Below are 15833 nucleotides of genomic sequence, written 5' to 3'. Positions count from 1 at the left end.
TTATCCATGTACCTGTCCAGATGTTTTTAAATGTTGTGATAGTACCTACCACTCTTTGTGTGTTTTTTTTTTAAAGGTTGTCCCTTATTAAACCTTCTCCCCCCTCCCCCACACTTTGCATCTGAGACCTCTAGTTCTTGATTTTCCCAGCATAAGTATAAGTTTATTATTATAATTAAAACACTAATGAGTTGTATGGCATCGGTGTACCAGAAAGTGACTGAAGTTAGCTGGAAGTTGCTGTATGGAAATAGTGAATCCAAAGTATAACGAGATAAGACATCAATATCATTGCAGCTCAGTAAATATTGTGCCATAACAGGATTATTATTGTATTAACAGAACATTAGTTATGTGATTTTTATTTGCATAATAATCACGTATCTTTTTTGGCGTAGGGTAATATGAATGCAAATGGCATATTCTTCCCAGATAGTCTTCCCACAACAAAGATACCAGAGACTAGATCGCCAGTGTCGGAGCTCCAGCCAGCACGGCCTGTGGACTTCGGGAGCCGCAGTCTCCGGGGAGAAACGGCCGTTCCAAATACTCCAATGCCGCAGAGGAGTGTTCTCCCATCGCTGGAACTCCATCATCCGGCGAGAGTGCCTGTAACATCAGGCCTCAAATAGGCCCTGACCTCGGGTTAACTAAGAGGAGAAGGAGGACTGGACTTTTTAGTGCCTTCCCTCACAGTGGAAAGTGTTGATTCTGCTGTGGGGGGACGTTCATGTTAAATTCCATAGTGTGTTGTGTCTTTTTTTATTTTTTTATTTTATATGGATGTATGGTAATCTGAATTCTTCTCTGTAAAGCACTTTGGCTTCAATGTGATTTGATTTAAAAGTGCTATATAAATAAAAAAATACTTACTTACTTACTATCAGGGAAAAAGTAAGGGGACAGAGACCAACTTAAAGCAGAGATGTAGTCTTGGTAGATACTCAAATCATCAACTTGATATCTGTTGAGAAATTAAGTAGCAAGCTAAGAATTTGCCTTGATCCAAGGGACCCCGATGGAGCTCTGAATAAGATCTGTTAACTTATGATGTCAATGGAAGATATTTTGCTGGACATTCAGGAGACTAAGAATGCTCAGTGTACTGAATGAAAATGAATTCTGACAAGAAGAACTTGACCACAGAATCTCATTAACCAGTTTGGATTAACACGGCACCAGAGGAATTTTAATGAGCATTAATCTGTTGGATATTTCTGGAGTGCAGCGTTTCTGAGATTTGCCAAACACCAAAGCAATTTCTGCTGCATCCGAGTGATATGCTGTGAACCACAAACATCTTGTAGTGGCCATTTGGCTTAATTTTGACACTATTTCTGCCCGGTGGTGTGGCGGCGCCTATTGGCAGCAGCTCGACTACAGTCCGCCTGTCCCTTTTAAAATTTTTCTCTTGGTAAATGTATGTCTTGAGTCTAGTTTTTATTATTTTTCTTTAGCTGTGTATATGTGGGGGGTGGGGGAAACGGTTAGTTTCTTCCCCGTTAGGGGACCCGACTTTTTCCCTGTCGGATCTCCGATGTCGTTAGGCGTAATATCGTGGAGCCGGCGGCGCCCTCCGGCCAGGACCAACCTGAGGACTCAAGTCGCGGAGCCATCGTGGAGCTGGCCATCTTCAGAATGGGAAAAGCTGTGGTAGTGCGCGGCTACAACCTAATTCCGGACCTTCGGAGGCTCCGGCCGCAGGCCCGGTTGACAGGGACATCGGAAGCTCACTGGTCCCTGGTGGGAGACCGCTTCTCGGAGCTCCCACAATGGCAACTTCTCCCGCTGGAATTGTGGGGTTTAAAGGACATGGAGCCGGGCCTAATATCGCCCGGTGTGGCTTAAACAGCCACAGGAATTACCATCGCCCACCAGGGGCTTTAACATCAGGAGCCCCGTTCGCCACGACGCTGCAGTTGGACTGCTGGACCGCGGGAGAAGAACAAAGGGAAGAGATAAGATTTTGCCTTCCATCACAGTGAGGAGGCGTTTGAGATCCACTGTGATGGATGTTTATGTAAACTGTGTTAAGTGTGGGTCTTGGGTTTTTTTGTAATGTAAGACTGTAGAAATGCAATTTCGTGCAAATCAAGCTGTTTGAATGACAATAAAACGCATTCTATTCTATTCTATATGGGTGGGATTTATTACATAGCCGGAGGTGTGTTTGCTGCTGGGTTTCTTGTGCAGAAGCTGTTAATTTTTTTGTTTAGTTTTGGAGCCAAGATGTTAGGAAGGAATATCCTTCGACCATGTGGAGCTATGCTGAGACATGAGGAGTTTTCTAACATTTCTAAGCGACATGCTGAAGTTTGACGAAGATTAAAGTGTACGAGTCAAAGAAGAAGGTTGGATGAATATCTTTCCATTTTTCTTCAACAATAAAGAAACTATTGATCAAAAAATGTTATGAAGATTTATCTTTCGAGAAGCTTTGAAAGTCTCGTGGAGAGCTCACATGCGTAAAACGACATTCTCCTAACCCCATGCTTTCTCCTAAGTGGCTCGATAGAGCAATCTCTTGAACGATATAATAATCTGCCACTGTACATCTTGCCATGAAAATTGTGGAATGATACTGTTGAATGCATGGGAATAAGTGCTCAAACAAAGTTCAGAGAATAGTCATAGCAGGGCTTGCATTAATGTTCCTAGTGATGGAACTGATGTTATAGGCAGCCACACAAGCAAAAGACCTTGGAGGATTAACATTGCAGTTTTTAAGTATATTAGAAGCAAAAAGGTAGCCAAGGAAGGAATAAGTCCTCTGAGAGATGATAGGGGTAATCCGTGCATGTAGCCAGGGGAAATGAGCATGATGCTAAATTAATACTTCTCATCACTATTCACCAGGGAAAAGGACATGAAGGCTGGGGCAATTGTCAAGTCATATTTGTTGTCATATGCACAAGTACAATGAGGTATAGGTACATTGAAAATCTTGCCTATAGCACCATTGCAGACAATTCCAAACAAGAGTATGTGTATTATAAAGTATAGGAATTGCACAAGGCTCGGGCAAAAGAAAGACTATTTGTAAAACAAGGCATTAATGCAAAAACAGAAATCCATGGTAGTTCAAAAGGTGGTCTGTGGTGTTCCATTGATGAGGTTGGATTAGGGTTGAGCAAGTCAGTTTAATATCTTGATAGTAGTAAGAACGTAGCTGTTCCTGCAACTGGTAGTGTGGGGCATCTGGCTTCTGTACCTCTTGCTCAATGTTACATAGAGATGAGGACATAACCAGAATGATGGGGATCCTTGTTGAGAAATGAGAGCCATGTTGAGACGGCACCCAGAATAGATGCTTTTGATGGTGTTGAAGGCTGTGCAATGATCCGGGCTGAGTCCACCTCATTTCTGTGTGTAAGAATAACAATTTCTGGCTGTAATGCAACCAGTCAGGATACTTTCTACAGTTCATTGATAGATGTTTGTTAGAGTACTTGGTAACATGTCATGTCTATAGAATTTGAAGAAATGGTGGTCTTTCACCCAGGGCAGTGAATATCTAGAATGAGTGGTCAGTGGTGTTGGAGGCAGATATACACTGTAATTGCAATTTTTAAAAGGCATTTGTACAGGTATTGGATTAGGAAATAAATTGAGAGGTATAGGCTAAATGTGGGCAAATGGGATTAGCATAGATGAACGTAAAGGTCAACCTAGATGAGATGGCCCGTGTGTGTGTCATGTAATGAGTTAACAAGGATAATAAGTCAATCAAAGATGAGCAATGGAATCCTTTTAAAGTGTGTTATAAACCAGAATGTGAGTAAAGCATTTGTTTTAATAGATTATTCAATGGCCAATGGTTATACCAAAGTATGTATGGAGCATAATAGCCTATTTTTCAGCTGAATGAAAAGTCTTGATTCCAAGTAGTGGCTTTCAAATGGGGAATAATATATTATTTTGAACTAGAATGTATAAATGTTGATGTTTATTGCCTTTTCTATATGTCCTTATTTTCCAATTCATTTTGAGTTTCTCCAAGTTGAAAAACCCTCCAAAGATTAACATCAGCTTTTAAACATGGTAGTGCTGTGGTTAGCATTACTGCCGTGTAAATCCAAGGATTCAGATTTAATCCTGACTTGGGTGCTGTCTGTGTGAAGTTTGCACATTCTCTCTGGCTATGCCATTTTCTCCTGCTTGTTATGGTTTTCTCCATCATTCCAAATGTGTTGGTTGATACATTAATCAGACATGATGGGAATATAAAAGGAAAACATGCGACCAATGGGCTGGATGGTTGATCAACAGGGATGAATTGGGCTGAAGGCCCATTTTTGTGTTGTGGAGGAATAATTTGTGATTTGTGCATCAATGATTATAGTAATTGCCTGTAATCCTTGATCAATTCCAATCTTTGCTATTTAGTTTTGTGCATTTTCCTTCTTTTTCAATTGTAATCCCATTTTGAAAGTTGCTACTGAATTGTTTCATCAAACTTTCAGTGTACATTCCATATCACTATATTTTAAACCTTTCATCTCTCTACCCTGGTTTCTTGGCTAATTATTTCCCAATCTACAGTCCACAGGAAAAAGTTTCTCTTTTTTTTTTCAAGCAAAATTTTAGCTACTTGAAGTATTAAATCTATCTTGATCATTACAGTTCAAGAAAAACATTCCTGGTTGTTCTTGTCACAAAATAGGAATGAAATTTCCATGTTCTTGATTGCTTCAGCTCTACTCTCTCTTTGGCCTCATGTTGGTATAATAAGATGGCCTGAATTAGCTCAATACCGAGGGCTAATTACACACAATTACAAGGGTCCTAAATACATTTTAATTAGCTGGTCTCATTGCCAAGAGTGATTTAAGTTAACTTTGGAAAATGTGCAAGCATGGTGCTGTTTGGGATTGTTCTTCCAAAGCATGAGTTCACTTCGTAGGAAGTCGGCAGTCTGTACGCAATAAGGAAGTGCCTGGTTTGGTTTAATGAGATGGACAAAGTACTGAGGGGATGTGCAAGGGTGTTGGAATGCACTTTGACATGATATGTGTTTATAAGCTTAATCACTTTGGAGAAAGATGATATGAATGTCTGTGAAAGGGGAAGGAAAAGCTGTAGAACTTTGAACTGGGAACTTGGGGTCAAAATTAGCAGTGACTTCTCTTTCCATAAAGCGTCCAGTTAGAAAAGGGTTACCATGCCTGGGCAAATTTTCTTTTATGGCGTCTTATTGTAAACCTACATAACAGCTCCTTGCCTGGTAACTGGCGGATGTGAGTTCCTTTACCATTAACAGGATGCAATAGCAAACCTTCAGCTGAATTCTGCAGAGCTCTTCCAGAATTGCTCACACTGCAGATTTATTTCAGGATGCCAGTACTCCACTTCTAAGATTTCTGAAGGCAACATTGTTCTCAATGTTTCCCTGCACACGTGCCTCGGTTGTAAACGATTATTTGCCATGGTGATTGAAATGCAGCTGACACCGAGGTCTGCACTGACATTTTGTTCTCCAACTCTCCTCTGCATTTTGTAACTTAGAATATGCTCTCTTTTTTCTGCTATGGAGTTTGACCTGATATGTTAACTCTCATAAACTCAGTAGGTCAGAGAGAGTATTTTTTGTTTGGTTCACAGTTGAAATACAGTTGGTTTAGCGGTCTGTCGCAGAACCTACACATTTTGATTTCCATTTGTAGTCATGCATCAGCTTGATAATGATATGGTGGAATCTACAATCTTCTTTTATCAGAGGTTTTGTGCATGCAAGGTATTATGTATACAGTCAATGTGTACCATATTCCCATAGAAAATCTTACCAAACCTTGGCATTGTGAGAGAACAGCCCCACACTACAGGCCACACAGAATCGTGTGACCACCTGTTCTGTTCACCTTCTCTGGCTTGCTTTAGAAAGCGATCAATTTGATTCTTTGCATGGAGTGCTTCAGTGATTTCCCTGTGGAACACTTCTGCAGATTGAGAAATGTTTCCAGAAGTTGTTTGGAAGAAGTCTAGTCATGGGCACCATGGTCTGTGGCACACTGAGCTTGGCATTTATGACTGCTGCAGATGGCTGATTTTGATGACCCCTCTGTAGGGTAGAAGTCTTGGCTGTTGGTTGACCATGAAGTTTATATTGATCCTCAAACACCTTCTGCAGACCCTTTGCCTCCTAATAACATTTAGTATGGTTCTGTTGGCAGGTACAAGCTGTTATACTGCATCCATATCCAGAGGCAAACACTACATTGCCAACATCCTTTTACTCAACTGCCACCACCTATCTCGATGCTATATATCCTCCTAGAGTTGGCCAAGAGTATTTGTGTCATAAGAACCGAAACAACGACATTTGTACTTGCTGCAATTCTACAAGTACATGAGACATAACAATAAATATACATTAAATTATCAGTTATTCTATGGAAGCTAGACTATGATATTGCAACCCCCCCCCCCCCAAAGAACAGCATAAAAACATTGAAAATAGGTGCAGGAGTAGGCCATTCGGCCCTTCGAGCCAGCATTGCCATTCAATATGATTACGGTTGATCATCCAAAATCAGTCCTCTGTACCTGCCTTCTTCCCATATCCCTTGATTCTGTTAGCCCTAAAGGGCCTGTCCCACCAGCATGCGATTGCATGCGTCTAGCGTGACCAAACGTGGTGGCTTGAGGCGTACGGCCTCGCGGGGCCGGTCCCACTTCCAACCGCGGAGGCGTATGGAGTTGTGCAGGGCTTGTCCCGACATCATACTCACCAATCATACCCACCAAGTGGGCCAACTGAAATTGGATGCCGCACGGCGTTGGGCGGTTACGTTATCACGCAACGGCACGCCAGGCGGTGATGTCATCACACAACGCCACGCACTAGTTGAGTCATTGAGTACGAAGTCGAGACGCTGTATATGGCGTCGAGATGCTGTGTACGCCCGTCGAGACGCTGCGTACGCCCTCAATGCGGCTGATGACCGACAGGCCGTTACCGCGCGGGATTTTTGGACAGTGTCAGTTTTTACGGAGTCCAGCTCGATGTCGGGACCAGCCCCGCACAACACCATACAGCTCCAGCGATCGGTGGGACCAGCCCCGCGAGGCCGTACAGTTCAAGCGACCTCGTTAGGTCGCGCTAGCCACATGCTGGTCGGACAGGCCCTTAAGAGCTTTATCTATCTCAGACTGCAACCATAGTAGTGCAAAGTCCATAGTGGTTTGGTGCTGAGGTAGGGTTAGAGTTAATGTTGTGCAGGATGGTTCAAGAGACTGATGGTTGGTGTAAAATTTATTTTTGAACCTGGAAGCTTTCAGGCTCCTGTACCACCTTCCCAGTGCTAATAATGAGAAGAGAGCATGGTCAACGTATAGTGAGTCTGTTATATTTGCTGCCGCCTTGGTGCAGTGGCTCTCATAGATCCCTACGATGGTTGAGAGGTCAATGTGCATGATTGATTAGGCAATGCTCACCACTTTCTGAAGCCTTCTACATTCTTGAGCATTCGAATTTCTAAACCAGACTGCCGCACAAACAAACTGTATTCTCCCTACCATATATGTGCAGAAGTTTGATAGAGTCCATTTCTTCTTCTTGCATATGGTGTGCACAGCCTAAAGTTGTAGGACACCTTGTTCTATTTGATCTTATTTGATTGTGCACGCCAGGTTGATTGTATTCGTTGAGACAGGGCCGCCCAAGTGAAGGTTGCAATCTCCCACCCCTAGAGTCCACTAAAGCAGCATGAACCTCCACTGCTTTGCCAAGGCTCTGAGTGGCAAATTTGCCCATTAAACGTGCGAGTCGAGATTTGGTGCAGGAGTCCCCATTGAAATGAATAGTTGCATCAGCTGCCATGGAGAAAGAGTAGTTTAAAAAAAAAAATGTAATGTAGTTGGTTTTGAAGATTTTCTGTGTTTGAATCAATTTTGTTCTAATTATTTTTATCTATTTATTTATTAAAACATGCAATGAAGAATGAAAGTTGATGGGACAGCCATCAATTCTAAGACTGTTCCTCACTGCATTTGGTAGAAGAATGCAGCCATGGTCAAAATGAAATGTATGGTGTGATGTAGGAGCATAGGGCTAAGAGACAATCTGATCGTGGCATTCAGCCGAGGAGAATTAAGAGAGGACGGAGGGTGGAGAGCGCAGTTCAAATGGAAATGTGTCCAATTAGTGTATATAATTGATGGCTGGATATAATAGTCGTGATCTGTCCACTGTGCATGTTGCTGGATGCATGTGACAATTAATGCACACAATGACAATTACCGGACTTAGATTCTATCTTAGATATTTGACACTATGCTTTAAAAAAAAAAAGCAGCGAGCCTAATTTTTCCCTTGTTATATTTGAAAAGCAATTGTTGGGGTGCAAATGATTTCTATGGAGAGGAAGGTGGTGACTCTTTTATTTTTAATTTATGGGTAGATGTAGTACTTGGCAAACTGACTCTTGCAATTCTTTCAAATGTTTTGTGAATGGGAATGTATGTTTGTACGCTTTTTTCTTTTATGGAGAATTGAGTGTTTAATTGTCTTGTGTGCCAGGGTAATTAAATTATTCCTTGCTGCAGCTTGATAGGCACATTAACATGAGAACACTGCAAATATACAATAAACAATGATACTATAAATTATCTGCTTTACTAGGTAACTTGACCATGATAGTGCATACGCAACTTTGTAATGTAACCTTGTATAATGTCCAAAGTAGTTCAATCCCAAGTTGTTGGTTTCACATTGTAGGGTATAATGCTGTGAAATCACTGCCGTGTGCATCGTTAAATGCCCATCTGCTTCTTCACTTCAGGCCATAATTATCTTGTAGAAACAAAGAACTGCCGATGCTGGTTAATACACAAAGCGACACAAAGTGCTGGAGATACTAAGCAGATGAGGCAGCATCCCGAGGTCTGAAGAAGGGTTTCGGCCCGAAACTTCGCAGAAACCCTTCGCTTCATAGATGCTGCTGCACCCGCTGTGTTTCTCCAGCATTTGTGTGTACCTAGCATCCCTGGAGAACCTGGATAAGTGACGTTTCAGGTTGAGATCCTTCCAAACATCTCAATGGGTTCTTGTTGAGCTGCTCTAGCTCTGTACCAGAGCTACTTGTATGATCCTATATTCGCCAGACTTGACTGCCTGAAATTTGGTTCTCTGTGGATTGTGGACCTCCCTTTTCCTAGTTTTAGTTTGTTATTTTAGTTTTAGAGATACAGCCCGGGAGACATTGGAGCAAGGGGAGGAGTTTCTGGGTGGTGAGTGTTTAAATCGGGCGCGGGGCTTTACTCTTCAGAGGCCCGGGAGACGTTGGAGCAAGAGGAGGAGTTTCTGGGCGGTGAGTGTTTAAATTGAACGCGGGGCTTTTACCGAAATCTGTAACGTTCCACACTTCATAGGAAGGGTTCTGGTGGAAGCCGCTGATTTGGTAGAAGCAGCTGATTGGGTGCAACCTCAGGTTAGCATTTCTGCTTTCTGGTTAAAGGTACAGTGCTTTTTTTTTAGTAAAGGTAACCATATAACCATATAACAATTTACAGCACGGAAACAGGCCATCTCGACCCTTGTAGTCCGTGACGAACACGTATTCTCCCCTAGTCCCATATACCTGCGCTCAGACCATAACCCTCCATTCCTTTCTCGTCCATATAACTATCCAATTTATTTTTAAATGATAAATTAAAAGGTACAGTTTAAGGACAAGAGGGAACAGCTGATTGTGAGTCAGATCCCTGCTGATTGTATTGTATTGTATCCAGGAGCATGAGGCAGGGCAGTTTACTACCTCTGGCACAGAGACCGGCCCTGTTGCTCAGAAAGGTAGGGAAAAGAAGAGGAGGGCAATAGTAATTGGGGACTCTATAGTTAGGGGGTCGGATAGGCGATTCTGTGGATGCAGTCAGGAGACCCGGATGGTAGTTTGCCTCCTTGGTGCCAGGGTCACGAATGTGTCTCAACGCGTCCAAGATATCCTGAAATCAGAGGGAGAAGAGCCTGAGGTCGTGGTACATATAGGTACCAATGACATAGGTAAAAAAAGAGAAGAGGTCCTGAAGGGAGAATTTAGGGAGTTGGGAGGAGAGTTAAGGAAAAGGACCAAAAAAGTAACAATCTCAGGATTATTGCCTGTGCCACGCAACAGTGAGAGTAGGAATGGAGCGAGGTGGAGGATAAATGTGTGGCTGAAGGACTGGTGCAGTGGGCAGGGATTCAAGTTTCTGGATCATTGGGACTTCTTTTGGCGAAGGTGTGACCTGTACAGAAAGGATGGGTTGCACTTGAACCCGAGGGGGACCAATATCCTGGTGGGGATTTTTGCAAAGGCTACTGGGGAGACTTTAAAATAGAACAGTTGGGGGGAGGGACTCAAATAGAGAAAGCTAGTGGACAGAGTGTGAGGCAGGAGGCAGAGAAGGGAAGCACTCGGACCCAAAATCTAGGGGAGAAAGAAGAAATAGAAAATAAACAGAGAATAAGAGGCGCTGGGTTTCTTAAATGTGTATATTTTAATGCTCGGAGCATTGTAAGAAAGGATGAACTTAAAGCCTGGATTGACACCTGGAAGTATGATGTTGTGGCGATCAGTGAAACGTGGCTGCAGGAGGGCTGTGATTGGAAACTAAATATTCCAGGATTTCGTTGCTTCAGGTGTGATAGAATTGGAGGGGCAAGAGGTGGGGGTGTTGCATTGCTTGTAAGGGAAGATATTACAGCAGTGCTTTGGCAGGATAGATTAGAGGGCTCGTCTAGGGAGGCTATTTGGGTGGAACTGAGAAGTGGGAAAGGTGTAGCAACACTTATAGGGGTGTATTATAGACCGCCAAATGGGGAGTGAGAATTGGAAGAGCAAATATGTAAGGAGATAGCAGATATTAGTAGTAAGCACAAGGTAGTGAGTGTGGGAGATTTCAATTTTCCACACATAGACTGGGAAACACATTCTGTAAATGGGCTGGATGGTTTGGAGTTTGTAAAATGTGTGTAGGATAGTTTTTTGCAGCAATACATAGAGGTACTTACTAGAGAAGGGGCAGTACTGGACCTCCTGTTAGGAAATGAGATGGGTCAGGTGGCGGAGGTATGTGTTGGGGAGCACTTCGGATCCAGTGATCACAATACCATTAGTTTCAATATAATTATGGAGAGGGTCAGAACTGGACCTAGGGTTGAGATTTTTGATTGGAGAAAGGCTAACTTTGATGAGATGCGAAAGGATTTAAAAGGAGTGAATTGGGACATTTTGTTTTATGGGAAGGATGTAGAAGAGAAATGGAGGACATGTAAAGGGGAAATTATAAGAGTATAGAATCTTTATGTTCGGTTGAAAGGAAATGGTAAAAATTGGAAAGAGCCATGGTTTTCAAGGGAAATTTGACACTTGGTTCGGAGAAAGAAAGAGATCTACAATAATTATAGGCAGCATGGAATAAATGAGGTGCTTGAGGAGTATAAAGAATGTAAAAAGAATCTTAAGAAAAATTAGAAAAGCTAAAAGAAGATATGAGGTTGCTTTGGCAAGTAAGGTGAAAGTAAATCCAAAGGGTTTCTACAGCTATATTAATAGCAGAAGGATAACGAGGGATAAAATTGGTCAATTAGAGAGGCAGAGAGGACAGCTATCTGCAGAGCCAAAAGAGATGGGGGAGATATTGAACAGTTTATTTTCTTCGGTATTCACCAAGGAGAAGGATATTAAATTATGTGAGGTAAGGGAAACAAGTAGAGTAGCTATGGAAACTATGAGAATCAAAGAAAAAGAAGTAATGACACTATTGAAAATATAACAGTGGATAAGTCTCCAGGTCCTGACAGGATATTCCCTCGGACATTGAGGGAAGTTAGTGTCGAAATAGCAGGGGCTATGACAGAAATATTTCAAATGTCATTAGAAACAGGAATAGTGCCGGAGGATTGGCATACTGCGCATGTTATTCCATTGTTTAAAAAGGGTTCTAAGAGTAAACCTTGCAATTATAGACCTACCTGTTAGTTTGACTTCAGTGGTGGGCAAATTAATGGAAAGGATACCCAGAGATAATGTATATAAGCATCTGGATAAACAGGGTCTGATTAGGAACAGTCAACATGGATTTGTGCCTGGAAGGTCATGTTTGACTAATCTTCTTGAATTTTTTGAAGAGGTTACTAGGGAAATTGATGAGGGTAAAGCAGTGGATGTTGTCTATATGGACTTTAGTAAGGCCTTTGACAAGGTTCCTCATGGAAAGTTGGTTAAGAAGGTTCAATTGTTGGGTATTAATGCAGGAGTAGCAAGATGGATTCAACAGTGGCTGAATGGGAGATGCCAGAGAATAATGGTGAATGGCTGTTTGTCAGGTTGGAAGACGGTGACTAGTGGGGTGCCTCAGGGATCTGTGTTGGGTCCACTGTTGTTTGTCATGTACATCAATGATCTGGATGATGGTGTGGTAAATTCGATTAGGAAGTATGCAGATGATACTAAGATAGGTGGTGTTGTGGATAATGAAGTAGATCTCCAAAGTCTACAGAGAGATTTAGGCCATTTGGAAGAATGGGCTGAAAGATGGCAGATGGAGTTTAATGCTGATAAGTGTGAGGTGCTATATCTTGGCAAGACAAATCAAAATAGGACGTACATGGTAAATGGTAGCGAATTGAGGAATGCAGTTGAACAGAGGGATCTAGGAATAACTGTGCATAATTCCCTGAAGGTGGAATCTCATGTAGATACGGTAGTAAAGAAAGCTTTTGGTGTGCTAGCCTTTATAGATCAGAGCATTGAGTATAGAAGTTGGGATGTAATGTTAAAATTGTACAAGGCATTGGTGAGACCAATTCTGGAGTATGGTGTACAATTTTGGTCGCCCAATTATAGGAAGGATGTCAACAAAATAGAGAGAGTACAGAGGAGATTTACTAGAATGTTGCCTGGGTTTCAGCAACTAAGTTACAGAGAAAGGTTGAATAAGTTAGGTCTTTATTCTTTGGAGCGCAGAAGGTTAAGGGGGGATAGAGGTCTTTAAAATGATGAGAGGGATAGACAGAGCTGACGTGGTAAAGCTTTTCCCATTGAGAGTAGGGAAGATTCAAACAAGAGGACATGACTTCAAAATTAAGGGACAGAAGTTTAGGGGAACATGAGGGGGAACCCCTTTACTCAGAGAGTGGTAGCTGTGTGGAATGAGCTTCCAGTGGAAGTGGCGGAGGCAGGTTCGATTTTATCATTTAAAAATAAATTGGATAGGTATATGGATGGGAAAGGAATGGAGGGTTATGGCCTGAGTGCAGGTAAACATAGAAACATAGAAATTAGGTACAGGAGTAGGCCATTCGGCCCTTCGAGCCTGCACCGCCATTCAATATGATCATGGCTGATCATCCAACTCAGTATCCCGTACCTGCCTTCTCTCCATACCCTCTGATCCCCTCGGCCACAAGGGCCACATCTAACTATCTCTTAAATATAGCCAATGAACTGGCCTCAACTACCCTCTGTGGCAGAGAGTTCCAGAGATTCACCACTCTCTGTGTGAAAAAAGTTCTCCTCATCATGATGGGTAGATGGGACTAGGGGAAAAAAATGTTTGGCATGGACTTGTAGAGCCAAGATGGCCTGTTTCTGTGCTGTAATTGTTATATGGTTATATGGTTATACTCTGGGGACGCAGGCCCTTTGGCCCACTGAGTCTGCACCAACCAGCAATCCCTGCACATTAACACTACCCTGCACATTAACACTACTCTACATTTTACATTTATACCAAGCCAATTAACCTACAAACCTGTATGTCTTTGGAGTGTGGGAAGAAACTGAAGATCTCTGAGAAAACCCACACAGGTCATAGGGAGAACGTACAGTCAAGCATACATAGTCGGGGACGAATCCGGGTTTCTGGCGCTATAAGGCAGTAGCTCTACTGCTGTGCCACCCGCCATTCCTGCTTCATCAAAGACCTCGAGTTAAGGAACACCAAATGATTCTGGTTCGGGACCATCCGGACTTCAGTCTGAAGATGGGTCTTGACCTGAGATGTCGCCTATAAGATTCTCCAGAGATGCCGCCTGACCTAGTGAGTTACTTCAACAATTGTCTTTGTTTGTTAACCAACATCTGCAGTTCCTTGTTTCTGCCTAGGTAGTTTTGGTAGGAACATGGTATTACATACATTTTCTTGTGAAGATGGTAACACCCACGGCGTATTAATTCAGGTCTGTTGATGAGTCTTTTCGATGAGCTGCCTTACGAAAGAACCATGTGAATTAACCAGTCATATAATTCACCCGTTATTTGTTTGATGCCGCAGTAAAGCCAGTTGGTTGGCTAATCTTCCAAAATGATATGTGGTAAGCTTAAGTGACCTTGACATATATGTTGAAGATTGTATTTTGCTTACAATGGTGGATAAAGCAGTTCTTTTGAATTTCGAAGGGGGTCTAGATTGTGATTTGTGAAAGTTTCTGTATTATTGCCGTGCCGCTTGGCTCATTGTTGAGGTCAGCATAGCCTTGCTTTCTGGATCTAATTGTATAGTGCTTGGTGAACCCTTTACTGTTCCATTATTTTACATGAAAATCCAGAAATAAGCACCATAGGTTGCTCCAATATCTAAAGATGATAAAAATAAATGGGACCAGAGGAAATAATGCTAAACTTTGTCATATGTTTTCAGTTGGAAAATGCATCAGAAGCATAATCGCCCAGTAACAGAAATTTCACATTTTTTCTGGTATTTTGAGTCCTATTTGCAGGTATTCTGCCACATTGTTGTAGAACAGTACCAGGAAATGCTATGAGTATTTAAATCTCATTAATATATGGCGAGTACAGCTACCATCACAGCGGGAACATAATTGTTGCAGAGTTGTTAGAGTACCAGTCTTCTGAAACAACCATTATGCCAGTAATCTTCCATAACCAGTCACCCATATATCTGTAGACACAAGGAACTGCAATGCTGGTTTACAAAAAAGACTGAGTGCTGGAGTACGATACAGATTTCTCAGCAGTTGAGCCCTGCAAGAGTTTTAAGTTTGTGCGATCTCCCCTCCATCATCTAAACTCTAAAGAACATGTCTAGCTACCCTCTCCTACTACTTCGGAAATCAGTCTGGCAAATCTTGTTTGCTCTCCCTCAAAGTATGTCCTTTGAATAAAGGAAGAAGACTTCACATAAATGTACTCCAGATATAGCTTAATAATAGACTAAGTGGGACCCGTTGGGTCCCAGCATCACACGGGAGGCTGATCACCAACGCAATATTCCACCTCTCCACCAATTCCAATACTGCTCGCCAGTGGGGGGGGGGGGCTGTCTGTTGCGCTAATATGGGTGTTGCGGGCCAAAGGTACTGGTTTCCAGTGGGCTAGTATAGACATTGTGGGCCGTATGGATGCTTAGGCAGACACCCAACTGTTGCAAAGATTTTAAAAGCCAAGGCAAACAATTGGGCTGCAGCCACCCGACAGCCAAAATTCATTTTGTGAACACAAACCTGTCAAAAAGGCGAGGCAAACATTTGGGCTGCAGACACCTGACAACCAAAATTCATTTTGTGAACACAAACTTGTTAAATAGGGCTGCAGCCACTTTACAGCCACGTCAAGGAGACTCACCGTGGAGTAGACGTGCGTTCAATGTTATTCACACCTTCTCGCTTCCCGGTCTGGCAGAGACTGAGTGAGACACAAAACTTCCTGGTTTTATAGTCCCTCCCCCTGCTGCCAGCGGGGGCAGCAGTGAGAATGGGGAATTTTGTAAAAACATTAATATATCTCTCATTTTTCATCGATGAAAAAAATCCTCCACACTCATACGGTGGAGGGGGGCTCTGAGCGAAGTGGCTAAAAATGATGGCCGTAGGTGGCGGCGTTCTCTCGGAA

At 42.5% G+C, this 15833-nt stretch overlaps 1 protein-coding gene across 1 annotated transcript in view; it reads left to right on the top strand.

Annotated features, from left to right (window-relative positions):
- LOC129701710 (solute carrier family 23 member 1-like) overlaps positions 1 to 15833 on the top strand; it is a 105196-nt gene that overhangs the window by 23734 nt on the left and 65629 nt on the right. The window lies entirely within an intron of this gene.

The sequence above is a fragment of the Leucoraja erinacea genome, chromosome 11, assembly GCF_028641065.1.
Source record: "Leucoraja erinacea ecotype New England chromosome 11, Leri_hhj_1, whole genome shotgun sequence".
In the NCBI taxonomy this organism is placed as follows: Eukaryota; Metazoa; Chordata; class Chondrichthyes; order Rajiformes; family Rajidae; genus Leucoraja; species Leucoraja erinaceus.
The sequence above is the reverse complement of the archived record's forward strand: the minus strand, read 5'-3'. Positions and strand labels throughout refer to the sequence as shown.